Genomic DNA, 19,969 nt, shown 5'->3' with positions numbered 1-19,969 from the left:
AAGTCCTGGTTGAAGGACATTTGCTGAGTTGTACTTAATAGTCTTGCTGAAGGCATCAGCTCATGAAGAATAAATGCTTCAGGATGTATCCTTAAGTAAGAGCAGGGCATTATTAGTTTTCTTATTTTTAACAAGAAGGGAGTTGCCAGATTGATGTTAGCAGTTTCTGGTTAAATCAGAGCTGATTTTCAAGGCAGCTGGAGCAGATGTGTGAATGTCACTGCAGTCATGCTCAAACTATAACCATTGCATGGTAGGCAGAACAGTGGTTTGTGGTTATCTCAGCAGTATTCTGGGCTTGCAGCCGGTGGGGGGGTCAGGTGACTTGTGGCTATGTTGGTCCCTGGCTTCTCATGCAGCCTCCTACGTTTCAGCTGCCTGAATGCTGTGCCTGCCGTCTCCAGCTAGGAAAAGCGTCCCTGTGCCTGCAAAACCTATATAACAAGCATTGTTCTGACTTCTCTCCTCTTGGTTGATTTCAAGCATCTCTGGTAAAGTCATTTTTCCTCTCATCATCCTGATGCTGTCACACCCCCACCCTAATTGGAGCACCTTCCCATCATCTACCTCTTCACCCTTATCACCAGAGTGATCCTCTGTCTCGGCTCTAAACCCTTTCCAGCCACTTCATTCCCCATACGCTGCTCAGTCCTCTTCTAAATCTCCTGTCTGCATGCACAGCTTAAAAAAATTCTGCTTTTCTGTCACCAAAATTGGAGCAACCTTTTGTAACATTTTAAAACACAGTCAACAAAACCTGAAAGACAAGGGGATATTCAGATTTCCATAAGAAGATTCAAGATATAATCTATATATTTTGGGGAAGATCTGTCAGTTTTGGGTTAGTCTGAGAAGTTTTGCTGACAATAATAAATATTTCAGCAGAATCTTATTGATGAGCATCTCATCTCATTAAAAATTAAATATTTTTCCAATACATATACCTGCTATTTTTCTGCTCTTTACAATTACCACGTATTGAAATCAATTTTGTCTGGTTTTGTAGAGGGCAGTTTGCTTCCAAATTTACTGTGGCGTTTTAAAATCCATTAATAGAACTTTTGTTCTCAGACAAAGAGAACAAGACAATGATGCTTAAAATACCCTTCCTCTTGATCAACAACAGATTTTTTTTTTACAGATATTATCACGAATGCTTCCCATTTCACCCATTTCTCTTCCAGATTATTTTAGTTTCAAAATTATCCACCAACCCTTTCTCTGTGTATCACACAACTAGACCATTTAAATGAACAGCGGCATGCTCATCGTTAGAACAGAAAATGTTATGAGGTCCATGTCGCTGCACTACCATAAACTGTTTGAAAACTCTTTGCAAGCTTTGTTAAACCTTTTTTGCGGATAGCTTCCCACCATTTGATCTGGCTTTGGTTGGTATCCAAGTCATTGATAAGTACGTTTCATTTTCTTTAAATGGCTATTTTATCTGTCACATAATGCCAATCAGAGTAGGTAATTACAGGTGATCTTGTCAGTTAGTTCTCTATAAGACTTTATAGGACAGGCAAACCCTTACTGAGGCAGTGCAGGAAATTTGTCTTCTGTTCATTGTCATGCTTGGCTGTCACAGAAAATAATTTCTCACAATACCATAGGTGCTACAACTATTATTCCGCTCTATGCTGTATCACATTTATTTTATGTTGACTGATGGTTGGTTTTCACATATTTAGATCAAGAGGAGTGATTCTGTAATACATTCCGAAGGTGTTTAACAAATCCACAGTTCTTGCCATACTACATCCCAGAGAAAGGAAAATAAACACTCTTGGTGCGTAGTCTGAGACCAGGCGCTACCATTTGATACAGGTATTGCAACAGTAGCTTGTTCATTTTGGGAGAAAAAGGAGGTCTGTAAAGTGTGGAGCAAGTTAGTTCTCTCTATGTATTACATGAGATGAACCTAATTCTGTGGAAAGTATGTTAGGAAGAGATAGATTGCCTGCAGTTTGAATTGAATTGAACTGCACATAGACAGTATTTAAGGGCAGGAATAGACGTGCTACCTACACAAATGACAGGAAGATTATCTTTATGTGTTAGCTTTCACAGTGCATCACAAATAAATTTTTAAGTCCTAGAAAGTGGCATGCATCCAGCTCAGGTCCCTGCACAAGCATTAATCTCATGAACAGAGAAATTTACTGACCATGTGATTCAACGTTAGAGTTGCAGAACCAGGCCCTAAGGAGAGAAATGTTTTCAGCTGATGATTCAAATAGTCATCCTTATGCCATGTGTCACTTCACTATCGGGGCAGTTTGTCACCTGCAAATCACATGTTAAAAAAACCTTCTTGGCTCCTGACAGCTGCTCAGGACACAGGTAAGCAGGGCTGTTACTTGAATTTTGCTATTACAACAGCAATTAAGGATAACTAAGATGAAAAAAAAAATAAATGTGTGCCTCAGTATGGTTTCTGTTCTTGATTTTTGACATTTGCGCATGTGTGGCTGTGCTTGCTGTGATTTTTGCTCTTCCTGAGGCGTATACTATTGTTCCTTGTCAGGGAACTGCATTAGGAGCCAAGTCAGGCCTTGGTCTCCTGTCCCAGTGGTTATAGCGGTGGACTGTGGACAGACTGTGCTTCAAGCATTCCTGAGAGGAGGAACAAAGGAGAAAAGGGACCGAGTTCTGTGATAAAACCCATCATGAGCTGGTGTTTCAACAGGTCTTTTGCTGCTGTTCACTTTTTTTACTTGCTCAAGTGTCCCTTCAGCCTGCAAGCTTGCAGAGGTGATACTGGTATTCTTGAGCAGCTCAGGAAATGGTATTTTTTGTTCTTTTCCCCAGGCATGACCCATTTCTGTCTAGGGTGATCACTTAATTCGGCATCGGAGCATATGTTGTTGGCTGCTGATATATATGCCAAACAGGACTGATTGCTTATAGTCAAGAATAAATCCAGGAATTTAGACATACTTAAGGAACCTCTCTGCCTGGTCTGCTCAGCCCTAGCAATCTGATTACCTTCTCAGGCCTTTCTTTGCAAGAAGGAAGATCAGTTTTAATTCTCCCCTCCTCCTTCAGAAAAAAAAATAATTATTTAAAGCATGAAAACCTGTCATGTATAATGAAGGGCCCAAGTGCATGCCATCAGCGTTGGGTGGACTTATGCCAAGAAGAAGGTATTAAGACCTGTTGCAAACAGAATAGCTGAGTGAGTTTTATTGCCCAGTGTGGGAGCATGGGTATCATGTTAGCAAACTGACCATGGCACATCTGTAGTAAAAGTGCAAACGGTACAGATTACAGGAGACCTTGTGACTGGGTATTGCTTAGCAACAACACATGTTTAGGTCACCAACTTGGTGACATAATTCATGCTAGGTCACAAACTTTGTGACATAATTCATGCTGGGGATGAATAGGCAGTATCTGCATACATAACAGGCATATGTTCAAAACCAACTAACCCTTTCACTGCCTTCTGGCAACAGCATTACCTTTCTGTGTTCCTTCTTTATAAAGCAGTGTTAAGGATCAGAAATTCCATTTTTCCAGAATTTGTGAATGTTAAAGTTCATTCTTCTACAGAAATTCATTCAGATGGAATTTCTGTTCTCTGTCTGTCTACAAATATATAGGACATATTGTCAAAATTCAAGTTGAAATCTTGACTTTTTCCTGATTATTTTTCCTTTTTGTGCACATTTTAATGTTGTGTTTTTACATTATGATACATTATCTTGAATGGTTTGATGTTATAGAAGGAAAGTTTGAATTTAGTGTGGCTAATCAGATTTTAAAGATCATACCTCAAAAAGCTGGCTTTCTTGCTGCTAGCATTTTACGTCTCTTTTCAAATTAATAGGCTAGGCCTACCTATGTCACCCTTATGTCCCAATGATCATACCTTTGTAATAGAAGGGCATGTTTGTAGCAGATGCTTTCACATGATTCTTTTTTCTGTAGTCTGAAATTGATTTTCTGAATGTGTTTAACTTTAAGCATGTACAGTATTACTTTATATTTGTTAACTCCCTTAGGACTTCAATAATAATTGTTCAGTCCTTTATTGAAGACTAATTGCAAAAGTATAATCATATCCCAAGAACTGACATGTACGTCTGTAGTGACTATTGGAACAGAGTATTGCCTGAGTGGTGTTTGAATCTGTCTTTGTCCCGGGATGGATATATATGTAGTTTGTACTTAAGAGGACAAATAAGTAATACAAAATGCACCTGGACTCAGTAGCAATTTGCATCAGTTCTTTCAAAGCCTTGAGGTATTCTCTTTGCTCTTGGCAGTGGAGTAACTATACATTTTTAAAACAAAACTGCAACTTTTCCCATCTAATTAAGAAAAGTGTGATGTTACAGTGTCCATCATATCTTTTAATATGTCATCTACATATTTAGGACTCTGTTGATTGCCTATATGCAACCTGAAAAAGTAAACAGTTGAACTTATTTTCTATTTGCCTGCAAAAGGGTCTCTGCATCCTCCAAAGAGTTTGTGCCCACACAGCACAGCAGAAATCCCTACCTCCAGTAGGACAGAAACCACTCATGGAACAGATTTAGTGGAGCAGAGCACCCGTTTATAACACCCACTGGAGTTCATGGCCATTGTGTGGCTGCAGGGGCTGTGTGGCAACTCTCAGCTGTGCTGTTCCTGAATGTGAGTTGTTCATTCAGGAATGTGGGTTGTTCAAGGGTCATTAGCTCATTGGCCTTCAAACCTGCAAAAGTTTGTTCTTAGGTGGAGTGAATGCCATCAGGTTCTCCTTCTTTCCATCAAGGGCAATCCCCCAGACTTTTGCAAGGAGCCCTCCAGAGCTCCACAGGAAGTTTACTAGCACAGTCTTGTCCTTGTAGATAGATATTTTGGTGGAGGAGTCGGAAGGTGAAGATTTTCCCATCACATTGACTTTTTGTCTTGCTAATGGAAGAATATTGGTGCTCTGTATTCAGTTGGTCTCTATGACAATGTTGGAACAAATACCCTGAGTGATTGGACTGAATTTAACATGAAGACATGATTTCAGTACTGTTGGCTACTTTACCATTCCATCAAGTTGTTTAATAAGTTTCTGTTTATCTCTTTTTCCTAGTTTGTGTTGATTCCTTTATTCTATCTTACCTTACCATCTTTCATCACAGGAAATTATGTGCCTTTTTAAAAATAACTAGAATAAAATGGTGTATCTGTAAAAAGTACATATTTTTATTGCTACACATTCAGGGTGCAGGTGTCATGATTGACACAGAACACCAGGTCTTTCCAAATAATTCAGTATTTGGATTGGTGTGTGGTGGTGGGGAAGGTCATGTGTTTTTAAAACAAGCCGTTAAATTGGGAAGAATTGGGACAGGAGCCCTTAAATTGGGACAGAAAACATTGCACTAGAGATTGGTACAGAGGCATATCAGCCCCTTAACTGATGGCTGTATGTCCCTCATTTGGAGGCCTTTTCTCTAGATGTCTTTCATAACGTGACAGTAGCAGCACACATGGATTTAGATTAATCTTTCCAGAACATGTTCTTGAAAAACCAGTTAACCTGTGGGAAGGGAGCCAGCCAGAGGCAGCTCTGAAACTATGCATTTGGCCTGAATATCTAGCTAATGCAAAGGTCAGATACAGACTGCATCTGGCTGCCATCTTTTGAATGAACCATTCCAATCCTGCTCCATGAACACCCATGCTCCTGCCAGGAAAATACAGAGTTAGATTAAAGCCTGAAATTATTATTTTCTGCAAATATGAATCCTAGGTCCTAAAAATCTCCAGCTTCTGAAAATCCATTTATAATGCCTGGTACTAGGATGCCTTCAAAGTCTGGCTGTGAAGTCACCTCATTAACCTAAGCAATCATTTCAAGCCTCTTTTTTTTTTTTTAATAGATCAGATGTGTCCAAAGCTTTTAATGCTGAGAATCTTTGGATCCAAATCTTACTGTATTGTTTAATTTCTAAAAATGCACTAGTTGCTTATCAGGCTAATATCAGTGAACCCACAGCATTTGACATGGCCAGGGACAGCCCTTATAGAACAAAGTAATCGTGCATTCATATTTCTCTGATATTACGCTTCAGGAACACATCAGTGCGTTTCCCCACATCTTAATCGATGCTCACAAATTTTAAATAGTTTCCTGCTCAGGGGTCAGTGACTTACAAAAACAAAATCTGATGGAGTAGCCATCATGATTTAGCAGGAAGCACACTCTGCTGACTGCACCTAATTTGCAAAACCAGCGTCAGAAAACAGAAGGGAGAGAACGGTTCATTCACTGGGGGTTTTGTTCATTTGATAAATGGCAACTTGTCCAGGTGCTGTGTTAGAAATAATTTTCAATTTGATTAAATAACTGGGGGAGGAACACATTGCCCCATTCATTCAAAGTCCATCAGCAGTAGGGGGAAGCTGGTTGCTTCCCCATAAGACATGCAGGTGTTGCTTATATTCTGACTGCTATAAATTGGTGGGGTTCATGAAATGAGTGGTGCGATGGAGCAGGCAAGATAATCAGAATAAATCTGCAAGAGGATCCTCTCCTCTTTTGACCTAAAAGTACACGAAGCATGCATAGTAAGGATGCCAGTTGAGATTAAAGCTTCAAAACGCTACAGTATAGCAGACTGGTTATAAGGTAAGAGCACAAAGAAGTAGTAGAGGCATGGAAAGGAATCCCACAGACTCATAGAATAGTTAGGGTTGGAAAGGACCTTAAGATCATCATGGTCCACCCCCCCTCCATGGGCAGGGATGCTTCACCCTAGACCATGTCACCCAAGGCTCTGTCCAATCTGGCACTGAACACTGCCAGGGATGGAGCATTTACCACTTCTTTGGGCAACCTCTTCCAGTGCCTCACCACCCTCGCAGTAAAGAACTTCCTTCTTATATCTAACCTGAACTCCCCCTGTTTTAGTTTGAACCCATTACCCCTTGTCCTATAGCTACAGTCCCTGATGAAGATTAAGTGAAAGGAGGACAAGGCAATCCCACCAAGTGGTCTAGGTGACAAGCTGTTTAGATTATAAAAAAAAATAAAAATTGACTGTCACCTTGTCCTGAAGACACATAAAATCCATTGATGTTAATGTTGTCAAAACCCTTACAAAGGAACCAAAAGAGCTGCTTGATGTTGAGATTGCTGATCCATTCAAGGCCTTGTTTGTATCTCAGCCTACCCAGACTCACAGATAGAGTTTGTCAAATCACTGGGCTAACACCAATAAGCTTTTTCAGAAGGCAGGTTCAGGGTAGGACCTAAAACCTAGCCTGCTGAATTAAAAAGGAGCACATACTCTCCCAGAAAGTGTTGGAAAAGACCGCAGCCCTTCCTCGTTTCTGGAAAATAGGATTGTAATTCCAAGGTTCCTACTCAAAGCTGTGAGTTTCAAATGGTAACTACTAAAGTCAAGGTCTGGGAAGATATCTTTCTAAATTGCAAAGAGGAAAGGGAAGTCAGAAGACAGCCTCCTCTGAACTCCTTGCTGGCACGCTCAGTTTGCTCCCTGCTCAGGGTGCTGGTTTTAAGCACCCATTTTTTTTGTTGCCTTACTCTCTCCACACACCATGAGCAGACATTATAACAAATAATACAAGATTCCTGCAAGGTTAGATTTGTCCTGCTGTGTGCTCATGTTCCCTTCCAGGATAAGCAGAGCGAGCTTCACTCCTTTCAGTTGTGATTTTTTTTATTTACCGCAACATCACTAATACAGTAGAAATCAGGTGACCTGGTTATAAATAAGGACAGAATTGCTGCGTGTGTACACATGGTTTCTACCATCAGATAAATACACAGATAAACATGTGGTAGCTATTTTAATTAATCATATCCCGGGAGCTTTGCCCATTGTATTCCTAAGAGCATGTGCATGATGCAGCACTCTAAAGAAATTCCACACACTGCATTAAGTGACCCCTTACCAAAAGCATAGCTCAGAAAAACTGCCATTTTCTTATTAGAATCACATGTCAGCACCTTGCCAGCTACATTCTTGAATGCTCTTCAGCTCTTTTCTGCACTTGTTGCCCGCAAACACTGCACATAATCCCATCTACAGGGTGACTCAGAGCATTATTCCATGTCAAACCTCTTTCTCTGAAAAGGCTGTTCTGGAATCATTTGGTGCTAGTGCCCTGGAGGCCTCCAGGCAATCCTCAAGTCAGCTGAGTTCATGTTACCAGGGATAAGTGAGCCTGCACTTGGACTGCATGCCTGCATAACTGTGACTTCAGTTATAAAGTCACTTCCCAGTTTATGTGGAAATTATACGTAGTTCACCAAATATAGGAAATGGGTCACATTGCAGGCAATATTTTACAAGTGCTCTATAGCCAATTCTGGTTGTGACTCATGCAGAAGTTCCCTTTGGTTTTGGTTCTTCCTATCTGCACTATTCACAGAAGCAGTGATTTTATTTGGCAGATAACCTTGTTATAGATGGCAGTTAACCCTAGTTATTTACAGCATAGATAATTGCCCAGGGGAGCAATGCTCACATGCTTTTCTCTTTTCCTATTTTCTCTCTCTATCCCCTCAAAGTCTGGATTTCTGCCTTGAGCAAGAAAGTTTCTCAAAGAGTCAAGGAAGTGAAAATACTGAGAGGCTCAGAGAAGGAACAGTTTCTGGACGACACTGCCAGGGGTGCTGGTTTTCAACACCTTGAGGACTATATTAAAGCCAGAACTTTGCACAGTGAGTTTTTTCCCTTTTTCCCGTGGACCAAAACTTACACAGATCCCTTCATGTTCTGGGGAAACATTGCTTCAAAGAAGCTCTAAGCTGGAGAATGGTACTTTTAGATGAGGGATTGGGGTTCTCCAAAGTGTAGCTTTCCAGCAAGACTGATGAAAAGTGGTAGTGAACTATCTGAATAACAAGCCTGTCTACTTATGCAGGTCTTTTTAATCTGAGCTCACTCTCAAATGATTAGCAGGGTGTCTGTTGTCCCAGGAAGCTGTAGGGCTCTATATGCAGTTGGTCTTGCCTGCACTTTCAAGGCATGATGAGCCAGGTTTTCCCCTGGAGACCAAAGGACTGTGTGATAGGTCTCAGTGTGAGGAAGCAGAACTAGATTCTCCAAGGAAGTGTACTTGTTAGTTCTCACCATGATGAGAGATGAAATTATGTTATACAGATGAAACCCCGCCACTGAAAGCTCAGCATTTCCTGATAATTTAATGAAACTGAATCTGAAAACTTACTGCTTACATTCATTCTAAAAGATGTGTTTAAGTTATCAGTCCTTATCTCTGAATTTTCACTGATAACATGAGAAGCTTTATAATCTTAGAATTTGTATTTTTGTGCAGAGAGAGCTTGAAATTTCACTGGGGGTTAGAATAGTCATGTCAGCAACACTTTTTAGGAGCATATCTGAAGACATAAGGTGGGACTTGGAAGACGAAAGAGCACTTTTAGACCCATAAATTAGAGCCTAGTATGCGAGAAGCTATAATTCCAGAAAGATAAAGTCTTTGTTACAAAGAAGAAAATATATAACCTTTTCCAGTTTCTGTTTGGATTTGAAGGAAAATATGGACTGATTACTAGAATCTAGTTATAGCTATTCAGCACTGGTTATATCAAGTTACAGAACTGGTCTCTGTTGTCTGAATGGTGGCCCAGCACACACAGGGGTCACCAGCACATGTGTTTTTATACCTTTTCATTTGTGCACTCCAGTCATGTTGTATGGACATTAGGCTGTAATGTCAATTCTTTAGACCTTTCAAGAAAAAAAAAGCAATGTCATACGGATGGAATAGGAGCTCTCAGCAAGAGCTCACCTTCAGGCTGGGAATACACTCAGCACTGGAGCAGTTCAGGACATGGGAACACTGGAAAAGGGTAATATTCATATAAACAGATTGCTCAACTGAAATAGCTACTCCCTTCTGAAAAGCTCAGTCATTCTTTTGGTGTTACTTTAGATCACTGCCTGAAATGTCAGTAAAGGCAGCCCCAAGAGTCTATAAAATCCTCCATCAGATTAAGTCTCTCTATGTTTTCCTTGATGACATCAAGAGAAAATTTGAAGAGATAGCTGACAGAACTATTATTATACTGGCACAAGACATGGCTGTGATCTTTCCAGTATTCCCAAAATAAGCCTCATCTTTGAAAATGAGTTACTGTGTATGCCCATGGCTCAAGGGCAGCCTGAGAGCAGCCTCAGTCCTGCACAAGATCCACAGCCAGAATCCTACAGCCTGAGTAGGAGCAGAAGTCCAAATTACTGAAGTTGTTTTCCTAATGGTATTATGTGTAGGGCAGGCTTTGAGAATGCCCATGTCAGGTACATTATGTCTCTGGGGGACTTTTAGATCTCATACTTTATGAGAAATCTCTAAAGTCTTCAGTCAGTTTTTCTTGTGCTTCATAAAATGAGGTAACCACAATAGGAAAGCAGTATTTCTGAATAGCAAAACTATAAGCGTAAACAGGATTTCTCTGCGTTCGTGTCCTTCTGTAGATAAACAACCACAGTTTGCATCCTGCATTTTCCTGTTTAAAAAAAAACAAACAACAAAACAAACACAAAAAAAACCCTAGAAAATGAAGCCACAAACTATCAATGGAGCGCAAAGAAGTTCTGCTTTGCCAGCTAATCAGCTAGCTTGGTATAGCATAAGGTGCAGGAAAGTAATGAATGTGGCTTGTTGTGGCTGATTAAAAGGGGCAAGGAAGGAGCATGGGGAACAATGAGTGCATGCTGTGTGGAGTGTGCATAGTCCCAGAAAGTAAGAGAGTGTAATGCTGCTGAAATATTGATAGGGTGGATAGAATCTGGAATGATTGACAGCATGTGTATGTGTCTTGGCAAGTTTAATTGGATTTGTTGGGGTAGAAGGTGGAAAAATGTGGTGCATTTCCTTTTATGGTTTCTTTATTTCAGTCTCTTCTGTCCTATCAAATTGACATTCAAAGCAATACTTTTCACTGTCAGCATAGAAAACCTGGTCTTTACTCCCCAAAACTTAAAGGTTGTGGGAACTGTGTAGAGAGGATGGAAAAGAAATGTAAACCAACTTTCATTGCATTTTACTTACTGCTTGTCTTCACTCTTCAATGAGTTCTTATGCCTAGTGAGAGTGGTAACTTGGAGGGGAAAACAAGGAAAAAAAATATATATAATTGAATAGTGGCTAAATGAATTTTAGTCATGATAGCAGTCATAACAGGGATTCTGTCTTGAGGACTTGTGCATATGCTCTGAGTATTACTGTGCTTTTCTTTTTGGCTGTCATCAGTAACCAGATTTCTCTTGCCATAAGATTTGAAAGTGTGACTTCAGGCACAAAGGTTTAAGGTTATGCAAAAGTGATAAAGCCCAGATCATCTAAAGTGCTGATTTGCCCAATGCCTGTTTAGCCTCCTAACTTCAATTGAAAGAAGTAAATATCTGCGCAGATCCTGTCAGTTGCTTTGATGGTTGAAGCCTGGATTCCCAACAAGCTGCCAGCCACGGTGTATGTGTGCTTTCTTCTGCAAGGCTGCCTTCCTCTCTCCCTTCTCCTTTCCTTAGTGCAAGAATCCTGTGCTTTTAAGCAGAACTGTTGAACCATCTGCTCTCTCCCTGGGTCTAATTTCTACTCACTCTGGTGCAAATTGGGAGTTCCTCTGATGTCAAGGCTAGCAAGCAAAAAAAGACTGAATTTCTCATTCCTCTAAAGTTTGAGGGGGTGGGGGTGGTATTTGATTTTATTTAATAAATTACTGTTATCAGCTGTTTGTTTGATATTTCCATTAAATGTACTGCTGGTGAGAAGTCCCAGTATGAGCCCTGCATGGACGGCCGCTGTAAAAAGTTTTACTTGCACTGCTGGGCCTGTTTTGTGGGGTCCTGACCTGGAGACACACATCCACAGCAAATGAGGAGAAGGTATTTTGGCCTCCTAGTTCTTAGTCTTTCATTGTTCTAGGTTAGCAAGTTATCTAGTTATTTCATACAGGAATGTGGATCTGGAATGAACATCATGTCTGCTGTTACAGATGAACTTCTCCAGCTCCATCTTAAAATTAGTCAAAATCATCACTGTGGCTCCAGTTACCAAGTTACTCCCTCCTCTGACCCTTGCCCTATTTCTGTTCAGGTTTGTCGGTCAGAGAGCTGATGCTGAGGATGACAGTTTCCAAGGTGTTTCTAAGAGAGCAGTCTAATTGCTGCTCCTGGGCTCAACAGGAGAGAAGCCTTCTGCAGAGGTGCGAGCAGAGAATCAAAGAGGGATAGCTTTGTGCGGAGAAGATTGAAAACTACTGAGAGAGGACACTGCATTTCATCAAAAGGTAAAACTTTTTGCTTGCTCCTCCTCTGAGTTCAGCTTGACTCACCAGTCAAAGCCTTGGTAATCCTTTTTCAAACTTGTGAGCTTTCCAGGCCCTCGGGCACATACTTGAGAGCTGTTGCCTTTTCCCTTCTTTTTGCTTCACCCTGCCCCACAAGCAAACTTAACAGTCTGTGAAAAGCAGGGGGTAGGCAGGTATAGGGAGGGGGACTTAATGACATATGCAGTGGTTTTTGAAGAGATGAAGCCAGACGTGTCTGGTAGAATAATTCTGAGGCAGTTTGTCTGTTTTCAAATAACAAGCTTAATGTAATAATGTCATTACACAGCTCTAAATTCAAGGATGTGTTTTCACTGAAACACAATAGAAGCTAAGCTATCAGTCAGATACCTCATTTTCATTGAAGTTACAGCCAGTTTCACTGGCAGAAGTATTTCTGAATTTTCCACTCTTACTTACTTAAGGTTGCTTTTGGCATGAGATAAATGTATGTTCTTGAGACTGATTAAAAGACTTCTGGAGGGAAAAAGAGAGTATGGGAGAACATTCACTGTCTGCTTGTTTGTTTGATCTGATTTGTTTTAATTAGTATGTGTATTAAATTCAATTTCTGAGAAAAATTACTGATGCAAGAAACCATGCATCATATTTCTGCTCTGGATGTTGGACCTCCTCATGAAAAGCCTGAATTTCATAAAAGAACAACAGAGGTAACATTCATGAAGAGTCAACCAATGTCTTTATTACTCCACTTATCAATAAACATCCATCTCCTGGTTGCTGTAAATCTGCTCCCCTTACCCCAGATCACAGTATCACAGTATGCTGGAGATTGGAAGGGACCTCAAAAGATCATCTAGTCCAATCCCCCTGCCGGAGCAGGAACACCTAGATAACGTTACACAGGAATGTGTCCAGGCGGGCTTTGAATGTCTCCAGGGAAGGAGACTCCACAACCTCCCTGGGCAGCCTGTTCCAGTGTTCCGTTACCCTCACTGAGAAGAAGTTTCTTCTCAAGTTTAAGTGGAACCTCGATGGTCAGTTCTCTTTAATCTTAGCACCCTCTGCTGTGGACAGCTAAAATAACATAGTAATTAATTATTTGTGGTTTAAAAATTAAATATCTCTTTTTGTACCAAAGGATCTACAAATGCAACACCACTTTTGTTAATGGAACTGCATGTATCTTGTATGAAAAATATATTGTCTTTCTTGTGTTAATCTGGAAGGTATCTTTTTCAGAACACTTACTGAAGAGATGATGTGTAGAATACAGACAAAAAGAGAGGATCCCGAACCAATAACTTTATCTTTGCAGAAGAAAGGTGTAGTCATGCAGTCATGCTTGAGTCTGGAGATCACCTCCAGGCTGCATAGGCTATAAGAAATAGTTTATATTTGCCATGTTTTATACCTGTGGAACACACAGTGATCATATCACCTCTACCTCCGGTGTCAGATATTCTACATAAGCAGGAGCACAGGGGTTAAAACTGGCTTTCTTCACTCTGCCTTACCATGATGTTGTCACTTGCCAGCACAGTTCCTAGCCAGCTCTTCAGGTCAAGGAATCACTTGTGCCAGCAGGACTGGACTAGGATGTAGCCCATTGTTTCTTCTTATTTTTTTTAAAAAGCTACCACATTGGAAGTGTCAAAAAAGACAAGAAGTGAAGAGCAAGTATACTTAATTGCCTAATTTATAAAGAGAATTTTGCAGGGTTTACACTTTAAAAGTAAAAGTTTGTATCTTTCCAGTAACCAGTTCCATTTTTAATCTCTCAGTGACAGGAAAGGAATAGATTTGATTTCAGCAAAGATACAGCCTGAAAACTGAAGGAAGAAACTATTCTTACTAGTTAAGCTATGGTCAATTTTTCCACATTTGTTTACAGACAGCAAATCTTCCTTAATGAAGCTTATTGCTATAGATCCTCAGATGGGAACACCATTTCCAGTGACCCTTTCTTCTCACTCATTTCACATTTAGAAGCTTTCTCCAGCTCTTGTCAAGCTTGAAGACTAATTAGTTGGCTATACAAGAAGGATGCTTTTGAAAAATGCAGTAATTTCAGATAGCATATAAGCAGTTCTCTGCACTTTCAGTGTCTTCCTTTAAATGTTTAAGTATTTTTTATCAACTCTCCTTTCGTATTTTCTATTTTGTCTTCTAGAAAGCACTATGTGTAACAGCAATAATGGTACAAATCAGTCATTTCCCTTCTCACTCCTCCAACTCCATCTGCTGATCACTCATGAGAGCTCTAACAGCAGAACTGCTTCCAAGGGTTGTTGAAGATGTGGAACAGTGAAGGCTGCCTTGTCAAGCCTCCAAGAGAAAATAGCAGCAGAGATGAGTTTTTGAGTACATTAGTAATAATACTGTATTGATCTCAAAACACTTTACAAACATTCACTAATTAAGCTTCAAAACAGTGAAGTCAGGTTGCATTAATAAAGCCCATTTAGCAGATGAAGAAGTGGAGGTAAACAAAAAGTAAGTGAAGTGACCAGAGTAAAGCAGTGAGTAAAGGTCGGAGAAAGATATACTGGTTTGCAGTTGTTCTGCCTTTCATGTGATCTCACTGAGAAAAATTATTCAGTGAAGCTTGCAGCCATTTCAAATTGAATTGTTCGGGTCATTTTATCGCCAAGTCTGAACAATTGTTACAAGAATCAAGATGATATAAAGGCTCGCAAAAGTAATAAACTTATCAGGTTTGGCTTTGACTGACAAGGGGCCGTTTCTGAAAGCAGAGTAGGGGCAGCAGCAGCCATGGGATTTTCTGTGCCGTGATCCTTTTTTTTTCTCATTTATGTTGCTCTAGTGGTGCTAGCTGGATAGAAAACTGCATTAGCCTGCAAAATGGGAATTCATGTGGACTTGAGACTGATGTCATGCATCTATCCCACCCTTCCTATGGGAGAGGTAAAGCCTTCTCAAGGGATTGCTCTGCTCTGGTGATCCCAGCCTTGGGGCTATTATAGGGTGGAATGGCTTAGAGTAAGTGGAGCAACCCTGGCTTAAACCAATGTAACAAAGTGAAGGATCACACAGTAAGTGAATCACATATAGCAGTGCTGACCCAAACAGAGGATGATGGCTTAGAGCACGTTCCTCAGAGACATTAAGTTATACTTGCAAAGGCAGGCCTCAAAGCCAAGGCTTATACTTTCTTAATGGGCTTCATTAGGAAGAAAGGAACTGGAAAAAAGACGTGTAGTTTAAAAGGGAACAGCTTCAGCAGAGTCTAAAATTTGTTCCATTTTTCTATAAAAGAAGCCAATCCTGCCTTAAAATTCATGTCCCTTCAAAGTTCAAGGAGGCCTGTACTTTTGGCCTGCTCACTCAGAGCACTCCAGCCACTTATTGTATGTGGAACGCACTCCAGGGACTGGCTGAAAAAATATGATTTAGTGAAAGCTTGTACCCAAAACACATCATTGGCCTCTGATCTCTGAACATTTAAATATTTCAAGCTTACAAGCGGACGCTGTCATGAGGACAGACCCTGATCCCTAGCTGATTCTAGAACATCTGTTGAGGCATTTACCAAGTTAATAGATTAGCTATGAGAATCAGGCAGGTGTTTTTCACCAAAGCCAGAAAACATCAAAATCAGATTGCCCTCCAAGTCTTTCAGCACAGGCAATCGAGTTAGAATGACTCATAGAGTCTAACAGATAATAAAACACACATAACATTTGCTTTAAGGTACAGGTGGGGATATTTTGTACTGCGCTTAGGAGAAAGAAAAACTAACTCTATTTGGGAATAGAGTAATTGAATACAGATGGGAGGAGGCAAATGAAAGAATTTAGTAAATATCTCAGTGGAATAGCTAATGGGAACGAGACAGAATAGGAAATTAAAAATTATTCGAAGCAGATGGACCATTCTTTGAGTTTTTTAAAATTTATTAGGGCTGCGAAAAAAATGTGTCTGTTTATTTTCCACGGCCGTGAAATTAATGACTTGGTGAGTTGTGCTTGTGCAATTTTATGACTGCCATGTCATTTGTCATAATTTGGGTGCTGTTTGATATGGATTTATGAATATTTCCTCCCCCCAGCATGATTTATGGGTGTTGGTCATATGTGAATTAGACTGTCACCTTTAGTATGAAAAAGTACAAATGACAGATTATGAAAAAAAAAAAAGAAGTGCTCAAGTCCTTAGTGCTTGCTGGAAAGCAGAGTTCACAATCCCCTCCTCTGCTGCTTCATTGGAAGTTTTGGTTTGGAGCTGACAATTAAATGTTTGGACTCGAGTCAAGCATATGGGAACACTGAGAATGGATCTGAACTCATCTGAACTTCACCTGTGAAACTCAGCTTGAGTCATCCTTTCCTAGTACTTTTCATTGAAAAAAAACAAAAAGGACTACTTGCCATAGGAATGACTGATGGACCGTGCCAGAGCAGCAAGTTGGCCTGGCAAATTGCTGTCTTGCTTCCAGTAGTGGTTACCTCTGGGTGAAGCTTCCATCAAAAGTGAAAATAATCTGACACAACAAGTCTAGTTCTGCAGCACTGCATAGTTGAAGGTATGAAGTCAAAGGGCATAGAAACCAGTTTGAACTTCTGCAATAATCATAGAATCACAGAATGGTTTGGGCTGAAAGGGACCTTAAAGATCATCTGGATCACCTTCCACTAGAATAATAGTATCCTAGGTTTAGTTCCAAAGCGCTAAATTTCATGCTATTATCACTTCTACCAAAACTATTAGTATTTGCCATTTGTTTTGCAACATGTAGCAGCAGCATATACCAGCTTAGGACAGAAGCACAGCTGCTCCTGGATTTGAGCTACCTGACTTCAAGCACATAACCCAGGCACCTAAACTAGAACCTAATCTTCTGAAGTTGCCCCGTTGGTGCTGGAAGGAGATAAGCACGTCCAGAGAGCAATTCAGCCAAAGTGTCTCTGTCCATTGACTATGCAGGCAGGCTAAAACAGTAAGCCTTCCTAATTTAGCTCCCCAGTTTGGTGTAGAAAGTTATGTAGGAGGAATTAGAGCCCAGCACGGGATTCAGTTTTAAAAAGAAGAAACAATACACCTTGCATGACAACAAAATATTGCTGATCATCTTTCATGCTGAGCTAGCAAATGTTGCCTTTATGGGGGATATAACTGGTACATTCTGTAATTCTTAGACAACCATACGCTGAAGCCCATTTACTTAGGCCCAGACAACATTGCTTCTCCAGTGGGAGGCTGATAATTCTTAGTGCTAAGTATCTCTGCAGTTATGACGAAAGGATGGATTATTTTGCAGGGAGCCACAAGGGCAGTCTGACTGTTTGGATAGCACTTATTATCTCTAAGGGTAATTGGTGGCTTATTTTTGTTCATAGTCAAGCAACAACCTGTGTTAGCAAACCAGTGGCACGTCTGCTGTTGTAATGGTACCTGAGATGCTTTGTAGTGGTGTTATGCAGCTTCACAGAACCGGAGTTTCTTGCAAAAATAAATCAGGATCACCTATACTGAATTCAAGAGTGAGGTCCAGTGATCTTAGCTGACTCATCAGGAAGCCTTCACATCTATTGGAGAAAGCTCTGCTCATCAATTAAGGTATGTTGCTATATATCAGAAATACCTCATTGCTTGGGCCAAAGGAACTTGTTTCCAACTAGCACATCTAATCATTCCTTTCCCAGGCTCCTATTTTACTTTTATTGTGTCAAAGTAGCAAGCTGTTGTCCAGCAGTTCAAAGGTGAAATTTTTTCAGAATTCAGAAAACTGAAAAAAATTTCAGTTTCAGTCAGATGTAAAATACTTTGCTTAAAAGAAAAATGTTCTGCTTGGGATTTCCCGATGTTTAAGTGGGTTCTTTCTTTCCATTTACTTGAAAAATGTATCAAAAAAAGCTCCTTTTGATATTATTTCATTTTTACAAATACTTTTTTTTTAAATTGCCAAGTGTGAATTAGAATCTCAGTTCTTTTCACGTATTTTGAGTTTTGTTCCTTTATAGAAATGAGTGAAAATGAAGCAAACTTTCCGAACATTTGTTTCACTAAGCCTGCATTCATCTACAAAAATGTTTTGATCAAGGAGTTGAGCCTAAATTAATTTTCTTCACTACTTTTCTATTTTTTGACTTACTGGATGGATCGCCTTGTAATTTTTGCATTATGTTTTGCTGTATTTTAAAACCACTGAATTAAATATGAAATTCTCTTCTGTGAAAACAATTATACTAGGTTTGGGGTCAAGAGAGGGGAGAATATCTGCTGTTGGATAAGAGTAGAGCTCTCACTGAGCTTAGATCAAAGCTGTTTTAACTGTATCTGGCATTTTAAAGGCCAACCTGCTCATACCCTGTTACCATAAAGAAATTTGCCAGGAAGGCAGGTGTCTAACTATACAGGCAATCAGATTACAGAGCAAAGTAATCATGATTTCTGATTTTAAGCATAGCTTGCCACATTAGCACATGTACCTTGGAAAAGAGGTAGAAATAACCAGAGAAAGACAAGGACAAGACTGAAGATCATTTGAGCTAGTACAGCTCTAATAAGGTAGTAAATTTTATGTAGCTTTTATTAAGGTATTTTGTTTCTTATCTACAAAAAAAAGGGTCAAAGCTATCTGAAAATGAGAAAATCCCTGCGTTTGCTTTAATTTGTTTTTTAGGAGTTACTGAAATGTAGCAATGTGTTTCTTGGAGGCACCGTTTGCACACACATGTCTGCAACTCTGGGCAGCTCACAGCTGCAGAGTTTCTTTAAGGCACGCATGCTTGGCTTTGACATGCTGAGATTTATGGTGAGACTTAAGTTCTTGTAGCAATGGTGACGTTTCCTGAATAGTTTTCATCCAGATGGTCTCTGAGAGGATAAGGTTTAACAAGATTTATTCACTGAGAGGGGGCAACGTGAATTAAAATTACAAGGGGTACTGTATATACACCACTTCTTTCCCATTCACTGTCTCACAAAATGTAGAAAATCCTCTCTCTCCATTCCTCCCCAGACGAAGTTAAATGGAGTTGCTTCTTTCAACATATCATTCCACTCTGAGCAGATTACAGCTCTGGCAAACAAGTGCTATTAATTTTGTTAGGGTGGAGGAAGGGGTTACCACCCGTGATGTCTACCCTGACACTTTGCCACAGTCTTCCACCCTACTAGTGGAGGCAGCAGATGTAAGCAAGTGCCAGTTTATCAACTGTCATAGTTTGCAGACCAGTGGCAGTTAAAATTAATGTGCTGGCTCTGAGCTGTATGGATGAGGGCTGGACCATGTTGCTTTCTGATGGCTTTGTTTCAGCTTTTGGTGGGGGACCACTGCAGACAGCTGGGAGAGGTAACCTTTTAAGCCATTACCACTAAATCCAGCACAGCCTCTCTGACTGAGCTCCAAGTTTTCAGCCTTTGAGAGCTGTTAGGACTAACAACACTGTTTGGGATCCTGGAACTGTATCTTCAATGGGTGGTAGGGTCAGTTAAAGTCAGTGGAGCATCAGTGCTTTCTGCAGGCTGAGGATCTAAGGATAGTAATTCAGATTGTGATTGCTGAACCTAGATTTTCTGGAAATTGCATGCGTTTTGCAAACAAAAGAACTGATGTTATTTCATATAAAAACCTGCAAGGTTATTGATACACAGTGAAACAATTAAGCACACACTTAACTTCTGCAAGAAAAGTATCTTCACCAAAGAAAACTAACAGATACTGCT

General features: G+C 40.1%; 1 long non-coding RNA gene across 1 annotated transcript; it reads left to right on the top strand.

Moving 5' to 3' along the window:
• The first annotated feature begins 377 nt into the window (after positions 1-377).
• Positions 378-17,645, top strand: LOC134174297 (uncharacterized). The gene is made up of 3 exons (XR_009968590.1): positions 378-491; positions 12,085-12,277; positions 14,451-17,645. It is a non-coding gene; the product is annotated as an uncharacterized LOC134174297 (long non-coding RNA).
• Positions 17,646-19,969: the final 2,324 nt, after the last annotated feature.

This window comes from Pezoporus occidentalis, unplaced genomic scaffold (genome assembly GCF_034315485.1).
Source record: "Pezoporus occidentalis ecotype Australia unplaced genomic scaffold, CSIRO_AGI_Poc_V1 ctg116, whole genome shotgun sequence".
Taxonomy (NCBI): domain Eukaryota; kingdom Metazoa; phylum Chordata; class Aves; order Psittaciformes; family Psittacidae; genus Pezoporus; species Pezoporus occidentalis.
The sequence above is the reverse complement of the archived record's forward strand: the minus strand, read 5'-3'. Positions and strand labels throughout refer to the sequence as shown.